Source organism: Pseudophryne corroboree, chromosome 3 (genome assembly GCF_028390025.1).
Source record: "Pseudophryne corroboree isolate aPseCor3 chromosome 3, aPseCor3.hap2, whole genome shotgun sequence".
NCBI classification, from domain to species: domain Eukaryota; kingdom Metazoa; phylum Chordata; class Amphibia; order Anura; family Myobatrachidae; genus Pseudophryne; species Pseudophryne corroboree.
The window spans coordinates 397,141,649-397,156,021 of NC_086446.1; the positions used below are offsets into that span (position 1 = coordinate 397,141,649).

At 45.9% G+C, this 14,373-nt stretch overlaps 1 long non-coding RNA gene across 3 annotated transcripts in view; it reads left to right on the top strand.

The window, feature by feature from the left end:
• Positions 1-14,373, top strand: part of LOC135057826 (uncharacterized) — a 178,561-nt gene that overhangs the window by 24,821 nt on the left and 139,367 nt on the right. The window lies entirely within an intron of this gene.

The following is a 14,373-nucleotide window of genomic DNA, read 5'->3' on the forward strand; positions in this document are numbered from 1 at the left end:
GCGGCATCCCTTGCAAAGGGGGTGCAGCTCATGATTGAGGCCATTAGGGATGTGTTAGACATTACTGACACACCACCTGAGCAGGTTGAGGAGGCTTACTTCACAGACAATAAGAATGCCTTACTAACCTTCCCTGCGTCTAAAGAATTAAACGCTTTATTTGAAAAATCCTGGGAAAACCCAGAGAAAAAATTCCAGATCCCCAAAAGGGTTCTGGTTGCTTTTCCTTTCCCTGAGGAGGATAGAAAAAAATGGGAAAACCCACCCATAGTTGACGCATCTGTTTCCAGACTGTCAAAGAAGGTGGTTTTACCTTTCCCTAGCTCTACTGCGTTAAAAGAACCGACTGATCGTAAGATTGACACTCCGCTCAAATCCATATACCCTGCTTCAGGGGTGGCGTTGAGGCCCACTATTGCATGTGCTTGGATTTCTAAAGCTATTGTAAAGTGGTCAGGCACGTTACTAGAGGATTTGGATTCAATGGATAGAAGTGAGATTTAATTATTTTTATGTAACCTACAGGGTTCATGGTGGAATCCATGAAGGAACTGGGTATGCTGACTGCAAGGATATCTTCCATGTCTGTCTCATCTCGCAGGGGTCTCTGTCTACGCCAATGGTCTGCAGATATGGAATCCAGGAGAAGTGTGGAGAACTTACTCTACACAGGTCAGGCTCTATTTGGGGAAGCATTGGATGCGTGGATTTCCACGGCAACCGCGGGTAAGTCACCTTTTCTTCCCTCAGCTATGCCTTCTACGAAGAAACCCTTTTCTTCATCTGCATCGCAGTCCTTTCGGACTGCTAAGACAAAAAAGTCCAGGCCTCCTACCACCTTCTTTAGAGGTGGTCGTGCAAAATCCAAAAAGCCTGCACCCACAGGCTCCCAGGACCAGAAACCGGCTTCTGGTTCCTCAAAATCCTCAGCATGACGGTGGTCCGTAAAGCCTGGAAGATGGGCTGGTGGGTGCGAGGCTCAGACATTTCAGCCAGGTCTGGGTGTCGTCCGGCTTGGATCCCTGGGTACAGGATATTGTGTCCCAGGGGTACAGACTGGAGTTTCAAAAACTTCCGCAACACTGATTCTTCAAATCAGGCTTGCCAGTTTTGCTGGCAGACAGGGCTATCCTTCAAAAAGCCATCCAAAAATTGGAAAAGTCACAGGTCATTGTCCCAGTTCTGCCTCATATGCAAATCAAGGGTTATTATTCAAACCTTTTCGTGGTACCGAAACCGGATGGTTCGGTCAGACCGATTTTGAACTTGAAATCGTTAAACCCTTATCTGAGGGAGTTCAAATTCAAAATGGAGTCTCTGAGAGCGGTGCTCTCAGGTCTGTAGGAGGGAGAGTTTCTGGTATCCCTAGATATCAAGGATAAGTACCTCCACATTCCGATTTGGCTGCCACACCAGGCTTATCTCAGATTTGCACTGTTAGACTGTCGCTATCAGTTCCAGGCACTACCATTCGGCCTCTCCACTGCACCGAGGGTGTTCACCAAGGTGATGGCAGAGATGATGGTTCTCCTCCGCAGACAGGGGGTAAACATAATTCCATATCTGGACGACCTGCTGATAAAGGCATCGTCCAGGAAGTTGTTACAGTCCATTGCTCTATCGAATCATCTACTCAGGGAGCATGGTTGGATCCTGAACCTTCCGAAGTCACATTTGGAGGCGACAAGGAGATTGTCTTTCCTGGGAATGATCCTCGACACGGAAGTGCAGAGGGTGTTTCTACCGGAGGAGAAAGCGTGATTTAAACAATGGTCCGGGATGTCCTGAAGCCAGCCCGGGTATTGGTTCATCAGTGCATTAGCCTTCTGGGGAAGATGGTTGCATCTTACTGGCAAGCCTGAGTTTGAAGGCTCTACAGTACAGAAGATTTCATGCTCGGTCATTCCAACTGGATCTCCTAGACAAGTGGTCGGGATCTCATCTACACATGCACCAGAGGATATGTCTGTCGCCGAAAGCAAGGATTTCACTCCTCTGGTGGCTGCAACTGCATCACCTTCATGAGGGCCGCAGGTTCAGGGTTCAGAACTGGATCCTTCTAACCACTGATGCAAGTCTCAGAGGTTGGGGCACAGTCACCCAAGGGGAAACCTTCCAAGGAAGGTGGTCAAGTCAGGAATCCCTTCTTCCAATAAACATCCTGGAGCTAAGAGCCATGTACAACGGTCTTCTACAAGCAGCACAACTTCTGCAAGATCAGGCCATTCAAGTGCAGTCGGACAATGTAACGACGGTGGCCTACATAAACCGACAGGGCAGAACAAAGAGCAGAGCTGTAATGTCAGAGGTAACAAAAATCCTCCTCTGGGCAGAAAGGCATGCAGTGGCGCTGTCAGCAATCTTCATTCCGGGAGTGGACAACTGGGAAGCGAACTTCCTCGGCAGGCACGATCTCCATCCAGGAGAATGGGGCCTCCATCCAGAGGTGTTCACAGAGGTGACCAGTCGTTGGGGCGTACCTCAAATAGACATCATGGCCCCGCGTCTCAACAAGAAACTCCGGAGGTACTGTTCCAGGTCAAGAGACCCACAAGCAGTGGCGGTGGATGCCCTGGTAACACTGTGAGTGTTCAAGTCAGTTCCCTCCACTTCCACTCATTCCAAGAATTCTAACGCTTGTAAAAAGAACAAGAGTTCAGGCGATCCTCATTGCTCCGGACTGGCCAAGGAGGGCTTGGTACACGGATCTGCTGTATCTACTGCTTGAAGGTCCAAGACCTCTTCATCTTCGGGAGGATCTTCTACAACAGGGGCCATTCGCTTATCAAGACTTACCATGGCTACGTTTGACGGCATGGAGGTTGAACGCCAGATATTTGCTCGGAAGGGCATTCCGAACCAGGTTACTCCTACCCTGATACAGGCTAGGAAAGGAGTTAAGTCTAAACATTACCATCGCATTTGGAAAAAGTATGTGTCTTGGTGTGAATCCAAGAAGTTTCCTGCGGTGGAGTTTCAACTTGATCGGTTTCTCCTCTTCCTGCAAGCAGGTGTGGATATGGGCCTGCGATTGGGATCCATAAAGGTCCAGATTTCGACTTTATCCATTTTCTTCCAGAAACAATTGGCTGCCCTCCCTGAGGTTCAGACCTTTTTGAAAGGGGTTCTGCTCATCCAGCCTCCCTTTGTGGCTCAGACAGCACCCTGGGATCTTAACGTGGTGTTGCAGTTCCTGCAATCGGATTGGTTTGAGCCCTTACAGGAGGCTGAGGTCAAGTTTCTCACGTGGAAGGCTGTCACTTTGTTGGCCTTAGCTTCTGCTCGATGTGTGTCGGAAATTGGGGGCTTTGTCCTGTAAAAGTCCCTACTTAATCTTCCATTAAGATAGAGGTGAGCTCAGGTCATGACAGCAGTTTCTTCCAAAGGTTGTGTCGGCTTTTCATATCAACCAACCTATTGTGGTGCCAGTGGCTACTAACTCCTCAATTGCATCAAAGTCCTTGGATGTTGTGAGGGCTTTGAAGATCTATGTGAAGAGGACTGCTCGTCACAGAATATCGGACTCTCTGTTTGTCCTTTATGATCCCAAGAAAATTGGGTGTCCTGCTTCTAAGCAGACGATCTCTCGCTGGATCAGGGTCACTATCCAGCATGCATATTCTACGGCAGGATTGCAGTGTCCAAAATCTGTTAAGGCCCACTCTACTCCTAAGGTGGGTTCTTCCTGAGCGGCTGTCCGGGTGTCTCGGCTTTACAGCTTTGCCGAGCGGCTACTTGGTCTGGGTCGAACACGTTTGCTAAGTTCTACAAGTTCGATACTTTGGCCTCTGAGGACCTAAAGTTAGGTCAATGAGTTCTGCAGGAGCCTCCGCGCTCTCCCTCCCATTCTGGGAGCTTTGATACATCCCCATGGTACTGATGTGGACCCCAGCATCCTCTAAGACATAAGAGAAAATAGGATTTTAATTACCTACCTGTAAATCCTTTTCTCGTAGTCCATAGAGGATGTTGGGCGCCCGCCCAGCACTTCGTTATCCTGCAGTGGTTCTTTGGTTCAGTGCTGCTTTGTTCTTAGTTAAGTACTGCGTTTCTTTACTGGGTTCAGTAATGTTTCAGCTGTTGCTGACTTTTCAGGCTTTTTAGCCTGGTTTGCCTTGTTTGTGTGAGCTGGTGTGAATCTCGCCACTATCTGTGTATTTCCTTCTCTCGAAGTATGTCCATCTCCTCGTGCACAGTTTCTAGACTGAGTCTGGAAGGAGGGGCATAGAGGGAGGAGCCAGCCCACGCTATTAGACTCTTAAAGTGCCAGTGGCTCCTAGTGGACTTGTCTGTACCCCATGGTACTAATGTGGACTATAGCATCCTCTACGGACTACGAGAAAAGGATTTACCGGTAGGGACACATTTGACCCTACCATTCCCAGCACGGGCTGCATATAATAAGTGGAGACCGCTACCGCCGCTCACTGTGTCACTGTCACTTGAATCCTTTAAGATTCTGATTACAGTCTGCTCTCTGGCTGCTGCACTCAGTGCTGGGTCCCTGCCAGCTGTAACGAAGCCCGGGTATCATCATCACCCCAGAGTTACAAATATAGCCCACCCCGCATGCAGAGCTAAGTGCAGCAATGGCATCACATGTCCATGGTGTCGAAGTCAAAAATATTACATAAAAAGAACATACAAACTACACACATATGAGTCGCTATACTTGCAAATACGCGCAGCGATCACAGCAATATATGGTAACACACGCATTTACACGGACATGCCACAGAGATGGATTCGACACTTATTTCATACAGTACATAACTATAATAATATCAAGCGCCAGACATCATGATGATTTCAAATTATATAATGAAGTAATGTCATGTATGTATATTATTTGAACGAAACCAGATACACCTGTCATAATTGGTATTAAAGCAAGCAGATTAATGTGTAGATTCATTTGATACTTGTTATTAAGTTGTAGGACATTGCAACAAATAATTGTGATTAAATGTATAAAAGCTAAAATCACTTTTATTAGAACAATAGATATTCCAAACAGGTAGTGGACAGGAATCTCAGGCCAGCCCTTTGGATGTCTTCAAGGCTGAACCTGATTAGCATATACAAAGAGACTAGTGACTCATCATGAATGAGTAAGTTCCCTACCCCAAACTAGATAACACATTGCTGATCACACAGGAAGGGAGTTCCTGTTTTGTACCAGAGGATGATGGAGTTGCTGGCAGACCAGTGCCTGCATGATTTTACAGAGAGAGAGAGAGAGTGATATGGAGAGACTTTTATACGAGAAAGATATGGTGATGTATTTGCTGTAGCTGGCCTGTAACTGTAACTGGCCTGTAACTGTAACTGTATGTAACTGTATGTTTTAACTGCTTACTGTGTGAGTGTAACCATGTAACTATAGGTATACTGTACTTTGTAATATATTGAATCCATATCCTTTTAATAACAAATATATACATCAATGAGCTTTGAAACTCAGATAATGTGTGGGTGTATTGTTTTCTCTTATGGGATGCAGTGTTTTGCGATGTACAGCGCACATTCATGGCAAATGGTAATAAGATGTGCCGACGTTTACAATATATATTAGAGCGGGCATCTTAAATATTTGTGAGGAAACAATTTGGCATTCACAATGGTATCTCTATTCAGTTACCAATTTTCCACCTGTGTTCCCCCTCCTTCATTCCTTAGTGACTCTCCCTGCACCCATCACCTACAGAATTGGACATCCAGGGAATTATAGTTCCCAGGCAACTGAAGAGCCCAGTGTGATCCATTTTGTTTTGTGGATGAGGCCGGCCATGCCTCTTGGATTTGACTAAGTCCCTTCTAGTACCCGGTCCCATGTAGCTTGCTTGTAGGTGGTTATCGTGATTGTGCTGTACAGGAGTTAGAATCGGTAGATGATGGATGATGGAATGCAGCTGGCATCCAGCGAGGGTGGATGGGGGAGCAAAGTGGACATAATCAGCGTCAGAACCTATTCAGCAAATAATATATACTAAATAAAATACAAACATACAGCCCAAAGAAAAAGTAAGCCAGTGAAAAAAATGAAGCGCTCCAAACAAAAAATGAATTGCAAATACCCAATAAAAACACTAAAACATTCATACATCATTTAGACTAAATAAATGATTGTAATAGAATGTACACTTTTATTTATGTCTTGAATTTTTAACATATGGATTTACTGAGCTATATATAAATATATATAAGGCATTCAATTTGCTGGCTGTCGGGATCATGGCTGTCACGAGACCGACAACAAAATTCCAACACCTGGTGAAATACCAGAATCCAGAATCCAGATTGCCGGACGAAATCCCCACTCGGGTGGTGGTCCACGCCACCACTCCAGGGGGAATATAACCTTGTGGTGACCGCAGGTCGCTTCCGGGCCTGAAGCGTGATGAGGGGACATGTTGCACTCACCGACGGTATTCCGGGTGTCGGGATCCCGGTGATGGTTTCCTGATATATATAAAGTGAAAGTATGTATATTTGTTCTTCATAGGCTCCTACATGGCTTGACCAAACTTGGTGCACATAACCTTAAAAAAAAATCTAGGGCCATATATCTGTTATATATAAAATTGATTGGTCTGTTTGTTTGTTTGTCTGTCCAGTTATCCATTCGGACACCCCTGCACTGATTGGGATGAAACAACTGCGAGGTGATTCAGTAGGATCCTGGCCAGGTTTTAGGGGGGTTAGGGTCCCGGTCGAACCTCACTGTGGACTGCGCCGGGCAGAATTTTGACCCAGGGAGCATGTTCTGGGCCTTCCACTGGATGGATTTGGAAGAAATTTTACAAAGTGATCACACTGGATCCCAGAAGACATACTAGGGGATAGAGGTCCCAGTCGGAACTCCCGTTAGTGTACGCTGGCCAGAACTTTGATCTGGGGAGGATGTTCTGGGCCTGTCACTGGATGAATTTGGAAGTAAACTTCACAAAGTGGTAACATTGGATCCCAAAAGACATACTAAGGTTTCGGGTCCCTGTCGGACCTCCCGTTGGTGTATGCTGGGCAGAACTTTGACCAGTGGAGCCTGTTCTGGGCCTTTTACTGGATGGATTTTGAGGAAAACTTCACAGAATGGCAACATTGTATCCCAGAAGACATACTAGGGGGTTGGGGTCCTGGTCAGACCTCCCATTAGTGTACGCAGGCAGAACTTTGACATGGGAAGCCTGTTCTGGGCTTTACACTGGATGTGTTTGGAAGAAAACATCGGAGAGCAGTAATATTGAATCCCAGAAAACATACTAGGGGGTTGAGGTCCCAGTCAGACCTCCCATTGATGTACGCTTGGCAGAACTTTGACAAAGGGGCCTTCCACTTGATGCATTTGGATGAAAACTTGAATGAACTGTAATAACGGACAGAAATAACCATAATTCAATGACCTGTAATAACTGACTGAAAGAACTATAAATCAATGAACTAAAATAACTGACAGAAATGTAAGTGGGAAAACAATAAACCCAAAAGCCTTGTAATACCTGTATCAACATTGATAACAGAAGGAAAATGTTACACCCATCTCACAATGGAAAAGTGATTCTAAAATTGAGCAGAAAGAAAAGCTACTGGAAACACCCCATAAACAAAAATGACACTGGGCAGACACCTCTTGGGTGGGTTGGAAGGGCTTGGGGCTGATATGCCGGCGTTCGGGATGTCAGCGGTCAGAATACTGACTGTGGCATCCTGATGGTGATAATCCTAACATAGGTTGGGTGGTATGTTAACCCTACCACCCTAACCATAACCTTCTATTCCCGCAGCCTAACTCCCACCCTCCGCAACCTAAGCCTAACATTCACCAGTGGTGCCTAAACCTAATTCATCCTCCCACAGCCTAAGCCTCACAACCCTGCAGCCTATCCCTAAATGTCCCCACAACCTAAACCTAACCCCCCCTCCCAGCAGCCTAACCCTAACCCTACCCCCGCAGCCTAAACCTAACTCTCGCCCCTCCCATGGCTCATCTCTCCAGCAGTCTCTCGGGTACCCGACAGTTGGGATTCTGGCGCCAGGATTGTCATCCTAATTGGGATGCCGTCACTGGCATTCCGAGCAGTGTCATGATTCCCGCGACTGTATTTTCACTGCTGAGTTCCTTGAGGAGCTACTAAGCTACTAATTATATATGTTGACAGTTACATCCAACTCATACTAACTGATACATGCTATCGAATGAGGTTAATATTTAAATATACAGTACACTGACCAAAACTATTTTCTTTTTCTTTTTTTTTAAAACCCAAAACCAACAATTGAATTTTCGGCGCAAACATCGATGATAGAAACACTGCAATCATCATTTATCGGAACATCACAACCATTGTGACTTCCGCTTTTAGACAGCAGGTCCTCTCAGCTTGCCCCGGAGCCCCTCAGGAAGGCCAGGGGCTGTTTTTTTTAAATATTTCTCCAGTGGCTGCTAGTGTTTGCAGCCGCTGGATAGGGGGTGCTGCCGGGCTGACCAATCAGCAGTGATCGGCAGCACGGCAGGCACTGGTAGGATGCAACCAGGAAGCAGAGGGACCTTAGGAAGCTTTGCTACCTGCTGCTGCACAGTAGGCTGTTTGACTGGTCGCATCAGATGCGACCATGTCAGGGAAAGCCTAGCCTGGTGTGGTCGTGGTTAATAATATTTGGAAAATTTAAACCCGGGCAATGGGTGGTGTGGTACCGGGCTATAGCTTGTCAAATGAGCATGGTATCTCTGAAATGTTGCTGCTGCTGAGCCTTCCATATTGTGATGAGAATGTCACGTGTTGACTTTGAGAAAGTCACGTGTCGTTGTGACGAAATGCGTTAGCCTCCTTTCCATTTGTCGGATTCGTCATACTATTGCACTGGAGGCTCCACCGTCATTGCCCATTTTCATCCATTCATCTAGCCGCTGCTGCACTATACAGCGAGTGACCTGGATTTGAGCTCAAACCACCGGGATATTGAGGACGCTGTCACGGCCATAGCAATTGCACGGCTTTACTATCTCTCTGCACTAATTCAAGATGGCCTGTGAGTATTTATAGCCCGAGGATGCTCGGCTTTTCCCGAGCATTGGGAGACAACATTTTCACAACACATTGTCACATTGTCTCTGGCCATTGTAACATTTGGCTACTATCAGAAACAACAACCATTCCCGGGATGCCCCCAGATGCAAATTGATACATATTTCCGGACAGTTATATTGATACATATCTTCAGACTGCTACACTGTTTTTGAGCTAATGGCAACATTGGTAACCTTATAGCTAACAGTGCATTGGTAACCTTTATAGTTAACAGTTCTTACAAACATTGAATTACAGCCTGGAGTTATTAACAGTTTATGCAAGGCTATCCGCACACTCCTGACCTGCTAGTAACACTTTTTATCTGTTTTATATTTTTCTGTGAACAGCATCTGCGCTTTATTTATTTTTTCTGGATTCATACACAAATGTGTGAACAATATTGATGTATAAATTGTGTGTTTTGTCATTATGTATGAATATTAAATGTGTTTGATAAATTGTATTGATACTTCCAGCTACTTTGACCTCTATGCATTTGTGGGTTTATGATCCCATGAGCACTGCAATCCTTTTTTTTTTCAATAATTTTTTAAAAGGTATAGCACAGTTCCTTTTTAGTGGCGAACGTGGGATCATTGGCCCTCATTCCGATTTGATTACTCGTTAGCTACTTTTAGCAGCCGTGCAAACGCATAGTCACCGCCCACGGGGGAGTGGATTTTTGCTTTGCAGGAGTGTGATCACCTGTGCAGCAGAGCAGCTGCAAACACATTTTGTGCAAAACAAGACCAGCCCTGTAGTTACTTATTCTGTGCGATGATTGCTGCGACGAATGACACGGTAATGACGTCAGATACCTGCCCAGCAAATGCCCGGCCACGCCTGCGTTTTTCCAAACACTCCCAAAAAACGGTCAGTTCACACCCAGAAACTCCCACTTCCTGTCAATCTCCTTGCGATCGGCTGTGCGACTGAAAGCGTCGCTAGAACCTGTGCAAAACCACAATGCTCTTTGTACCCGTACACTGCGCGTGCGCATTGCGGTGCATACGCATGCGCAGTTTTGCCTTTTTTTTTTTAACCGATTGCTACGCAGCGAACAACGGCAGCTAGCGATCAACTCGGAATGAGGGCCATTACTACAACTGATTTTAACCCAAAAAGGATTACAACTATTATAGTTATATTTGGTAGCAGGCACTTTATCCTTTCCTTGTTGATATCACTGTACATATTGTGATACATTTGTATAATTCCCATGTGGTAGTGTTATTATTGTGCACTTTGTCTTTAATTTGTGATTGGAGTGTTAGAATGCCTTCCTCACCATGGGCATAATTCAGATCTGAACGCAGCAGCAAATCTGTTTTGTGGGAAAAACCATGTCACTGCAAGGACTGCAGGGGGGGGGGGGGGGCAGATATAAATTGTGCAGTGAGAGTTAGATTTGGGTGGGTTATATTGTTTCTTTGCGGGTCCCTGTTTGCCCCTCCTCCTTCTTCCCGGGTTCTCCTACTCGGGGGGCGGAGTTTCACTGAATGACTCGGTTGCGTCGTGACGTCTGGACGCAATCGCGTCATTCCGCAAAACTACCCCCCCGAGCAGGAGTACTCGGAAAGAGGAGGGGGAGCCAAGCTGGAAGGAGGAGGCGGCCGGCGCAAGGAAGGAGAGGCGGCCCGACCCGAAGAGCGGGAAGATCCTCTTCATTTGTAAGTTGTCTCTCTCTCTCTCCCCCCTCCCTCTCCCTTCCTTCCCCCCCACTTGACACTTGCCTGCAGTACTGTGTAAAATGGGGACTCTTGCCTGCCGTACTGTGTAAAATGGGGACTCTTGCCTACCGTAGTGTGTAAAATGGGGACACGTGCCTGTCGTACTGTGTAAAATGGGGACTCTTGCCTGCCGTACTGTGTAAAATGGGGGACACTTGCCTGTCGTTCTGTGTAAAATGGGGACTCTTGCCTGCCGTAATGTGTAAAATGGGGACACTTGCCTGTCATACTGTGTAAATTGGGGGCACTTGCCTGCCGCACTGTGTAAAATAGGGACACTTGTCTGCCGTACTGTGTAAAGTGAGGACTCTTGCCTGCGTAATGTGTAAAATGGGGACTCTTGCCTGCCGTACTGTATAAAATGGGGACACTTGCCTGCCGTTCTGTATAAAATGGGGACACTTGCCTCCCGTACTGTGTAAAATGGGGACACTTGCCTGCCATACTGTGTAAAATGGGGACTCTTGCCTGCCGTACTGTATAAAATGGGGACACTTGCCTGCCGTACTGTGTAAAATGGGGACACTTGCCTGTGTAATGTGTAAAATGGGGACACTTGCCTGCCGTACTGTATAAAATGGGGACTCTTGCCTGCCGTACTGTGTAAAATGGGGACACGTGCCTGCCGTAATGTGTAAAATGGGGACTCTTGCCTGCCGTAATGTGTAAAATGGGGACTTTTTTTTTCCTGTGGTGGCTGAGTTGATGAGATCAGAAGAGACCACGCCCATTTTAATGAGGCCACACCACCTTGCCGGGAGTGAGTGTGCACTGGGAGCCAAATTGGCTAGAAGCAGCCCTGACCCAAATCTTACTCTCTCTGGACATGTTGTATCTGTGCTCCAGCACCCCCCCCCCCCCCCTGCAGTGAACATGGTTTTGCCCATTAGCTAACAAATTTGCTGCTGCGATCAGATCTGAATTAGGCTATACGTCAACATTTGGGAATCAGCATTCTGTAATTTGGGGAGAGGAATTTCTCTCTGCTATGGCAGTCCAGACTGGCAGTCCCAGTTGGAGAAAACACCTGCCCCTGGGGCTGTCTGCCTGTCTGTGATTGGCAGGGAGCGCTTCCAATGGGAAGTCACTGTGACCGCTAGGCAGTCCCTGCAAGTGACAGATTTTACTGGGGGGACTGACTGCAGCATTTAGGTAAAATCCACCTCTGGTTGTAATTAATATAGCTTCAATTCAACATCCCCACCTGTGATTTGCAAATTATGTTAATAAGCAGCTACTTTAGATTTACATTTAGGCACCTCCAAAAAAGTATATGTATAAAATGTTATTGCAGTGGAAACTAACATTTTGTACCCTAGTTTACTGCAGCAGTACAAAACGAGTTACCACTGCAATTCACAAAGAAATCTTTCTACTCTAGTGACCCACACTAATTGGTGTCCATCATGGAAGCCTCTGCTGGCTGCACCTTGGGGGTAATTCAGATCTGATCGCTGGGCTGCGTTTTTTGCTGTCCTGCGATCAGTTTATTGCCGCCTACAGGGGGAGTGTATTTTTGCTGTGCTAGTGTGCGTTCCTATGTGTTAGCAGAGCTGCTAAAAAATCACTTTGTGCAGTCTCTGCGCAGCCCAGGACTTACTCTTCCAGTGAGATTGAATCCTTCTGATTGGGGCCAGAGATGATGTCAGACACCCTCCCTAAAAAATACTTGGACACGCCTGTGTTTTTACTGGACACTCCCTGTAAACGGTCAGTTGCCACCCACAAACGGCCTCTTCCTGTCAATCACCTTGCTTACGCCCGTGCAAATGGATCCTTTGCACCATCCCGTCACTGACCGGCGAAGCCTGTTGTAGCTGTCCAACGCGCGTGCGCATCGCTGTGCAAGTGTGCATACGCAGTTTTGACCTGACCGCCCGCTGTTCGAAAATGCACAGCAGCGATCAGATCTGAATTATCCCCCTTGTTCACTGGCTCCCCCATTTGTGTGACCCCTGTCTGTCTACACCTCCAATTTTTAATGTAAGCTTTAACCAGAATGCAAGAACAGACACTCCGGGTGGACTTGAGGGAGGTGCTGTCACTGGGGGTGGGTGCCTGGGCTGGATTAACCATTAAGCAAAATAAGCACATGATTAGGGCATCAAGGGAAGTGGGACACCACAAACATGTTCTATTGCTGGTTTTACCATGGACCATATGGTGCAAAACTGCAAATAGTGAACCAGGATCCACAAAAATACAGTAACTCCCACAATAAATAAAAAAAGTATTGTGAATGCCTTTCCACATGTAGACATTAGATTTCAAATATTTTTAACATTAATGGTCACAAATTGCCCAGTTGAGCGTTCATTTTCTCAGTTGAAGTACAGTATATTAAGAAATCCCAACAGAACAACTATACAACAAGGCAGTCTGGAAGCCTTATCTCTACTAAGTATACAAGCAGATGTGTTACATAGATTATAGTTGTGAGGATCTGATATAAGACTTTGCAATTAGAAAAAGTAGGAGAAAACGGTTTAAATATAAATTAATAGTATACAAAAATAAACATTACTTTCCATCTTACTGTAAGTTTTGTTTCAGTTTGAAAAATATAATGTAAAATTATTATTTATACTTTGAATTACATATATATGTGGACACCAAAATCGTTTAAGTGCTTAGGGCCCCTAAAGGTCTTAGGGCCTAAATCAGTACGGAACGCATATTAAAACCCCTATGAGGTGTGCGCACACGTAGGAGCCACACTGCGTGTGCGCATACAATGAGATGCGATGGCATCTCACTTATGATTGACAGGCAGAGTAATTCGCGGGGCGGCCGGGGGCATTTTGTGGGCATTGATGCAGCGTTGGGGGGGGTTCGGACAATGGAGACGTGTCAGGACTGTATCGTCTCACACAGACAATGCAACCCAAAACATGGCGGCCCAGCAAATGCTCCCCGCCCGCATTTTAGTGGAAAGAGTTGTCATTTTGCGAATTTTCGCAAAACTACAACTCATGCTGAATTAGGCCCTTCATTCGACAGAGCAATGCTGAGCTGAAACCCAGCTGAATAATCCATACTTGCCAACTCTCCCTGAATGTCAGGGAGACTCCCTGACTTCGTAATAATTTCCCTGATTCCCTAAAGAGGCTTTACCCCATTATGTAGCTGTTATATTATTGGGGGAAAAAAATCTGAGATAAATACATTCAAATGGGATCATCAGGGCCATTTCCCTGCATTGGTTCTAAGGACCAGTGATCCTCATGGCTACAGGTATTTTTAAAAATGTATTCTCTTGGCCACTTACATGAAACCACTTGTATGTAGAACACAATACATGAAGAAGCCCTTAAAGGTATTAGTACATGTTTTCATCAATAAGTAGGTCCTACTGATCAACAGTGCTTAAGCAGAGCAGTACACATCCACATTAACGCAATGCTCATAAGATGTTGCTTACACAATCTCCCTGAAAAGCTATTTCAAGTAGGCAAGTATGCAAATATTCTCTTAGCGGCTACTCACTTAAGCTGACCATACAGATTTTCTACCTAACCAACCAACCAACCAACCAACCAACCAACCAACCAACCAACCAACCAACCAATTCA